This window comes from Eschrichtius robustus, chromosome 10 (genome assembly GCF_028021215.1).
Source record: "Eschrichtius robustus isolate mEscRob2 chromosome 10, mEscRob2.pri, whole genome shotgun sequence".
Lineage (NCBI taxonomy): Eukaryota > Metazoa > Chordata > Mammalia > Artiodactyla > Eschrichtiidae > Eschrichtius > Eschrichtius robustus.
The window spans coordinates 56,799,125-56,807,168 of record NC_090833.1 but is presented as its reverse complement, the minus strand read 5'-3'; the positions used below and the strand labels follow the sequence as shown (position 1 = coordinate 56,807,168).

Below are 8,044 nucleotides of genomic sequence, written 5' to 3'. Positions count from 1 at the left end.
TTGGAGTATTTTTGATTTACTGTAAGAGAGAAATCACTGGTCAGTAGACAGGTCTATCAGAAATCTAACTATAAATTAAGCAGGCTCAAACCCTGTATTAGGACTCTGAGGGAGGACTGATGGCCACAATTCATAGGAACATGAATTTGGAGTTGATTGAAATCTTAGAGTATTTCCAGCTGTTTTGACTGTGACCCACGTTAACAGGTACATTTTATATTGTCTTCCAGGAAACACATACGTGAACACTCATACAACACGTATGTGTACATTTATTTACTTCCTCAAACAATACTCCTACAGCCTGTGGTGCACTTTTTTTTTTTTTTTTGGTTATATTTAAATTTTAAAAAAATTCAGGTCATGACCCATTAAACTGATATGACTACTGTGTTATAACTTGCCACTTGAGAAACACTAATCTAGTGTAGCTACTTTATTTTACAAATGAGGAACAAGTTTGGAGAGGTAAAACTTGTTTAAAATCACGCAGCTATGAAAAGTAGAACTCAGAGCTAGAACTCAGATATCAGACTTTTAGTTCAGTGATCTGTCTACCATGCCATACTGTATATCTAAGTGTTTGTTTAATTTTTCTTAGCCTGTTTTCTCTCAGGGCAAAATGGTCTATTTTTAAGGACTGGATTGCCTAACTAGTTGAAACATTTTGAAGGGTACAAATGTCTTTTCCCTAAATGAACCACTAGATGGGAGTGTTTACTCTTCTGTTGATGGCCTATTTAGCCATCCAAGGTGAAGTAAGATTTGTATATTTGCACCCTTAAAATGTTTTATAGATTGATATTTCTCTGTAGATTTGCAGAGCTTTATGCCCATCCTGAAGAAACTATTTCACATGATTTTACAAGCAGGATACATTTTGTTATTTGATACTTGTTTTTCAATCTGTGTGGAAGAGAAATTTAGGAAAACGAACATGGGCTTCTAATACCCTCAAAAGAACCTCGTTTTGTAGTCAGTGTGTTTTTCTTTTCCATATTCTTATTTTATAGGACTTTAAATAATTATTTTCTGTTATTTCATTATTCAACATTGAAAACTAAATTTCTTTCAGAGTGGGAAGTCTATGCGGACCCTTCTGGGTTTGAAATAAGTGAAGAAAAACCCCAAACCTCAAACAACTTTATATTCATTTTCTCCTAAGAAAGAAAATTAGTACTCTACTTTATAAGACTCTTTTCCTCAGCTGCAGCAAGGTTGGCAGAGTGATCTATACATGCACTGGGAGCTTCTGAGGGAGACGAGGATGAAGACAGTGCTGTTGGGGTTTCAGGGTTAAACAGGCTGAACAGTTGAGCCTTTCCTCAACCACACATTCCTCACAGCTTAAGCTTGAAGAAAAAAAGAAAAAATCAGATGGCTGTCCTTGACACTTTCCTTCTATCCCTTTCTCCCCTCTCCTACTCAAGTTCTCCTTAAAAAAAATTAGTTCAAGGATGTAGGAAAGAGAGGAAAGGGTAAGAAGTGTGATGGTTAATTTTGTATGTTAACTTGGCTGGGCCATGGTGCCCAGATATTTGGTCAAACATTATTCTGGATGTTTTTGTGAGGGTATTTTTTGGATGAGATTAACGTATAAATTGTTAGACTTTTGAGTAAAGTAGATTGCCTTCCATTATGTGGGTGGGCGGGTCTCCTCCAATCAATTGAAAGTTTTAATAGAAAAAAAGACTGACCCCTTTCCTCCACCTTCCCCAGAGTAAGAAGGAATTCTGCCAGCAGACTGCCTTTGGACTCAAACTGCAGTTCTTCCCTAAGTCTTTAGCAAGCTGGCCTACCCATCATATTTTAGACTTGCCAAGCCTCTGCAATCATGTGAGCCAGTTCCTTAAAATCTCTCTCTCTCTCTCTCTCTCTCGCTGTGTGTACATACATACATACACACACATACGTACACACATATGTTTGTGTATATATATACACACACAGGCATACACATTCATCCTCCTATTGGTTCTGTTTCTCTGGAGAATTCTGATTAATACAAGAAGTAAAAGAATAAGTATGAAAGATAGGGGACTTCAGAATGGTTAGCCCAGCTTGCAAATCAAAGACTCAGTTAAAGCAAATAGTAAGACAATTAGAACACTGCTATTCTGTCTTCTGTTCTTCTCCCACAACTTCCTTTTTTCTGAAGCCTTGACAAATGCATTGACTATACTGTTTTTTGCACCATTATATCCTCAGTGCTTACCACAACTTTTGCCACATTCTAGGGTCTTGGTAACTATTTGTTGGTTGAATGAATGAATGAGTGGTCAGGATCCTTAATTGTACAACAGGCAGGACTGAGTGCTCAAAGTCACAGCAGATGAAAATATATGACAGGTTTAGGGAATGATGAATAGTGCAGGGTTGAAGGTATTTGGGGATAGGGTGGCTAGAGATGAATTTGGAAGTGTATCCTGCTGAGAATTTGGACTTTATCCTTGTGAGAAGCAAGGAACTATCAGGCAATTTTTAGGAAGGATTATGTCCACGTTTGCACCGCAGAATGATTGCCAGTATTTTCTGAAGTTTTAGCGAAGCGCAAAGGCTTTTATTTTCTATTTTTACTTTGGGTTAGATTGTCTTAAATCCAAGTGTATCCCCTTGCCTCTGCCTATTTTAAGTCCCATTGGTTAAATTTTTGGCCATACTGACACAAATTGATAAAAGGAACATGGGTCTTGGATTAATGTTAAATCCTGGATTTATCACTTAAAGGCTTTATGATCTTGAGCAACTGCTTTGCTTCTGAGCAGCACGATTTCTTCAGCTTTAAATATAGGCATAACTCAATGTTGAAATGTTAAAAGTATTCCCTTTAAGATCAGGAAAAAGAGGAGCATCTATCATCTGCTTTCTTTCAGTATTGTACTGAAGGTTCTAGCCAGTGTGATATAGCAAGAAAAAAGAATAAATGTGTAAAGATTGGAAAATTAGTCAATAGATAAATTATTAGAATTAATAAGAAAGTTTAGCAAGCCTATTAGGCACAATATAAATATGCTAAAAGTCATTACATTTCTATACAATAGCAACAAAAAGTATAATTTAATAAAATTTACAATAACATTAAGAAATGTTAAGTTCTGGGGGAAACCTAACAAGAAGTGTCCAAATACTTTATGGCAGAAATTATAAACCATTATCAAAAGACACTAGAAAAGACCTAAATAGAGAAATAAACCATGTTCATGGATTAGAAGACATGTTATTGTAAAGATTTCACTTATCCCAAGAGATCTGCAGATTCAGTGCAATTCCAATCAAAGTCCCAACTGTATACTTAAACCTAACAAGTCAATTCTAAAATTCATGTGGAAATGCAAAGGGCTAAGAATACATGAGTCAATCCTGAAGAAGTATAAGATTGGGGGACCTGCTTTACCAAAATACTAGATATCAAGATTTATAAAGCTATTAATTCAAAGACAGACAAATAGACTAATGGGACAGAATAGAGAGATAAGAAGCCAACCCATGTATATATGAAAACTTAAAGCAGATAAGTGGGGGAAAGAATGAATCTTTAAATAAATGATGCTGGGAAAATAGATTATCCATGTGGCAAAAAATAGGTTCTAGGTGCATTCCGATTTAAGCAATAAAAGCAAAATAATGAAATTGTTAGAAACAGTGTTGAAAAATGTCTTAATGATGTGGATGACGTGGAGTAGGGAAGGATTTCTTAAATAAGATACAGAAAGCATAAATTATAAAGGAAAAGATTCATAACCTCAGCTATATTAAAATTAAGAATTTCTATTTACCAAAGACAGCACAAAGAGTGAAAATACAAGGCACAAACTGGGAGAAGACATTTGCAACTGGTAAAACTGACAAAAAGTTAGTATCCAGGATATATACGTAACTTCTACATATCAGTTAGAAAAAAAATTCATAGAGAAATGGGCAAAAACTTGAACAGGCATTTCACAGAAAGAGAAGGCTGAATAGCAAATTAACCTATTAAAAAAAGGTTCTACCTCAGTAGTTAAGGAAATGCGAATTAAATCATAATGTAGTACCATGTCACCCCACCCATGAGACTGGCAAAAATAGAAAACTCTAACAATAAGTAGTGTTGGTGAGAATATGAAGCAAGAGGAATACTTAAGACTGTGGGTGGGGTTGTAAATTGGTATAACCATTTTGAAATTAAAGAAAAGTAATAAAAATACCCCATGATTCATCAGTCCCACTCCTAGAGAAATTCTTGCACATTTGCACTGAGAGACATGTGAAGGAAGTCTAGGAATGTTCATAGCAGTGCAGTTTGTAATAGTGAAAATCAGAAAACAGTTCAAATGTCTATTGAAAATGATAAGCCTCACTATTCATGAACTAGGAGCAAGGATGGTCTGACTATCTCACGTGTTGTATAGTTCATGAACAGTGTCTGCCATACCATCCAACAGGAATATTCAAAATAACTCAAATTACTTCTTAAACCCAAGAAATGTTAACATGGTCCATTATGTTCTTTCTTTTTTCCTTTCATTAAAAAAATAATTCATAGGTCTTTGGGGATAAAGAGTATGGTGTCAACAATTGGCTCTAGGAGAGGTATAATTTGCTGAATTGAACATTTGTATTCTGGAAGGTCTAGAGGGGGTGTATACACCAAAATACTTTAAAAAACAATTTCGAGACCAACCTTGAAATCAATTTGGCAGTCTCTAACTTGCACACCTACTTTGTATTAATTTTGAGGCTGACTTACACACAATAAAATGAGACCACAAAAGGCATGCAAAGGGTGTGCTAAGTTGTTTTGCAAAAGTAACAGGCTAAATACCTGAGCAGAATGTTGTTTCCTCACAGTCTACTTGAGTAATTAATGAGTACAGCAGCTGTTGTAGGAGTAGTTCATTCCCCATCCATCAAAGCATAATGGTTTCTTTTTTTTTTTGAGGGAATACCAACCTTTATTTACACTTGGGTTCAAGTTCAGAACTGCCATCTTAGTATAGCAAGGCAAAAAAAAGCACAGATCCTGAGACCAAGGTTCAGATTCCCACATAAGCATATTAACTGTGTGACAAACAGCAAATGTTACCCAGTTTCTTCAGTAAAGTGGGAGGAGTGTCACCCGAGCTTCCAGTGGCTGTTACAGATGCCTCTGCCCTGGCTGCCACCCTGGGCACCACCCTGCAGGCAGCTGGGCTGAGAGAACATGGGCCTCCAGGTCTCAGCCCTGCTGGTTAGGGTGGGACTCAGGGAGTTATTGAACCTCTGAGGAAGCCCCTAAACCCAAAATTCTCCAAAGGCAAGAAATAGGAACTCGAACTGGTGCAAGGGCCAAGTGAGAAAAACTAAACATAGGTGTTCAATAAATATTAGTTATTTATAAGTCTTGCTCAGGACAGGGACAGAGGGCCTTTGTCACAGGTGTTGAATTCTGACACTAGCTCTGAGGGAGAAAAGCATGTGGTGTTAAGTTGCAATACTCTTGCCTGCACCCCTTTTCATTTGATTGGTGGGTTAAATAACATTATTTTAAAAATCATTTACTTAATACTCATCCTAAAAACCACCCAAACACTAAATATGCACATTTATACTAAGCGTGTGTATGTGTGTGTACATACACGCAGAAACCATGAGGTAGTTTAGATCACCATGAAAAAATCAATACTTTCCCTAATTCTCTTCCACAGAGTGGTAACCAGTGACTGCACGATAGCTAATTAAAATTATTGGTTAAATGAAAACCAAAAAATTCCAGGAGAATATAACATTTACAAGTAAATAGTAAATACAACTGTATTTTAATTTCTTGGTCTTGGAAAACTAGGCTGTGACTGCTTTAAATTAATGGTCCAAGTTATATGTATTTCCTTTAATACCGAAGGACATAGCCTTCCGGTATCTATACAACTTACTAAGTAGTCTCAATAGATTCTATTTTACAACTTGCTTTACTCTCCATGCTTTTGTGGAAGATTCAATACAATCACTATGTACATATTTTAAACATTATTTCTGAACTACATTTGGAATTCCTTAAATAAAAAAATAATCACCATTCTCCACCTTCTTGGGAAAGTTCCAGACTAACCCCTGACCAGAACTGCTGCTCTCTAGCATCTGGAGAAATCCCTATTCCCACACCACCGCCAGGCCAAAAAAGTGCGATGAATTCAAACTACATGGGAAAAAGCAACATCTATTGTTCTTAGAGTCTGACTCTCTTCCCTACAGCAAGAAAAGTCTCTTTATAGGTATGCCAGTGCTGTTTTAAGTTGCCAGGGAAATAGGGCTCTCTCAAGCCAGAGCAGGAAAATCTTCAGGGTCATCTGGGTTTGGAGCAACGTCTTGTGTCACCACTTCTGCTCTGGGTCCATAGTTTTCTGCCCTTCTGATCCTTCCCCGGCCTCCCCGGGTGCCACCTCTGGCTCCGCGCCCGGGACGAGGGAGGTTACCAAAATTAATCTCCAGCTGGGATGTGATGTCATTGGCCGCTTTCCGGAAAACATGGGCATCATCCTCGTAGTCATCCTTTACCAAATCATCTCTGTATTTAGACTTGTGTATCACCACTGCTTTGGAAGGGACAGTGGACTCAGGTTTCCGGATGTTAAATTCAGGCTTTGGTCTGGTCTGTTCTTGAAGATTCTTCCACTCATCTAGGGTCATCTCTTGAACTTGAGTTTCTTCTTCTACATCCAAGTCAGGAACTTTGGCTGGAGATTCCTCCTCCAGGGGGCCCAGGGACTCCACCACTGTGGTCTCTTCCATGGGGGCAGTCGGGTCCATGTCACTGGTATCTTTACCTGATCCCCAGGTGCGAACTCCATATCCACCCATGTTGTCTTCAGTTCTGATTGCTATTTTATCATTCCCACTGTCTCTTTCAAATTCTCGTTTCCCTCTCTGGTCAAAACCGTCAAAAGCTCTGTTCCCAGGACTACCTCTGCCTCTGCTTCGCATGCCCCCTCTTGGGCCTCCACGTCCTCTCAGTGGTCTGTCTCGATCAAACCTGTCAACTGGTTTTTCATCTGTAAACTTCTCAGGTGTAAAGTCTGCCTGCCTCTCCGTCTCATAGGGTCGATATTCCCTGTAGGATCTCCGCTCTGCTCTATCAAGCGTCACCTCTGTCCCCCGGCTCTCACTCCATCCTTGCTGCTCGCCTCTTCTGGAAGTTCGCTTCTGGCCGGGCGGCTGAGGGCCGCCCCCTGGGCTGTCTGGCTGCTGCGCGCCGGGGGCCGGGAGGCTCTTGCGCTCCTTCTGAGACTCCCTCCGGCCGCCGCCCGCGCCGGTTCTGTGGCCCGAGGCCCCAGCCGGGCTCCTGCCGCCGCGGTTGCCGGCCCCGGCCGCCGCCCCCGCCGCTTCGTCGCGCCTCTTGTGCTGCAGCTGCTGCTGGCGTCGGCGCTCTGCCTCGCGCAGGATGTCGAACGGGTCCGACTCGTCGTCTAGTAGCTGGTGGAAGCGGTTGGCCACGACGCAGCCGAAACTCTCCTGCATCGCGGCGCCTGCGGCGGCCGCGGCCACAGGACTCCCCAGAGCGCCCTTCATGCCGCCGCGGCCACTGCGGGCCCGCCGCGGGCGGTCCACGCGAGCGAGTCTCACCGAAGCCGGCAGCGAGGACCCATCCTACCCGCAGCTACATCCCTCCCCGCCCAGCCCAGCCCAGCCCAGCCCAGCCCAGCCCAGCCCAGCCCAGCCCAGCCCAGTCCCCCATAATGGTTTTATAGTGAAGGCAAATGGTTTTTTTTTTTAAATTAATTAATTAATTAATTTATTTTTGGCTGTGTTGGGTCTTCGTTTCTGTGCGAGGGCTTTCTCTAGTTGCGGCGAGTGGGGGCCACTCTTCGTCGCAGTGCGCGGGCCTCTCACTGTCGCGGCCTCTCTTGTTGCGGAGCACAGGCTCCAGACGCGCAGGCTCAGTAGTTGTGGCTCACGGGCCCAGTTGCTCCGCGGCATGTGGGATCTTCCCAGACCAGGACGCGAACCCGTGTCCCCTGCATTGGCAGGCACATTCTCAACCACCGCGCCACCACGGAAGCCCCAAGGCAAATGGTTTTTATTCCAGTGC

The 8,044-nt window shown here is 41.5% G+C and overlaps 1 pseudogene; it reads right to left on the bottom strand.

The window, feature by feature from the left end:
• Window positions 1–6,149: 6,149 nt before the first annotated feature.
• LOC137770228 (intracellular hyaluronan-binding protein 4 pseudogene) lies at window positions 6,150–7,574 on the bottom strand (annotated as a pseudogene).
• Between the last annotated feature and the right edge of the window lie 470 nt (window positions 7,575–8,044).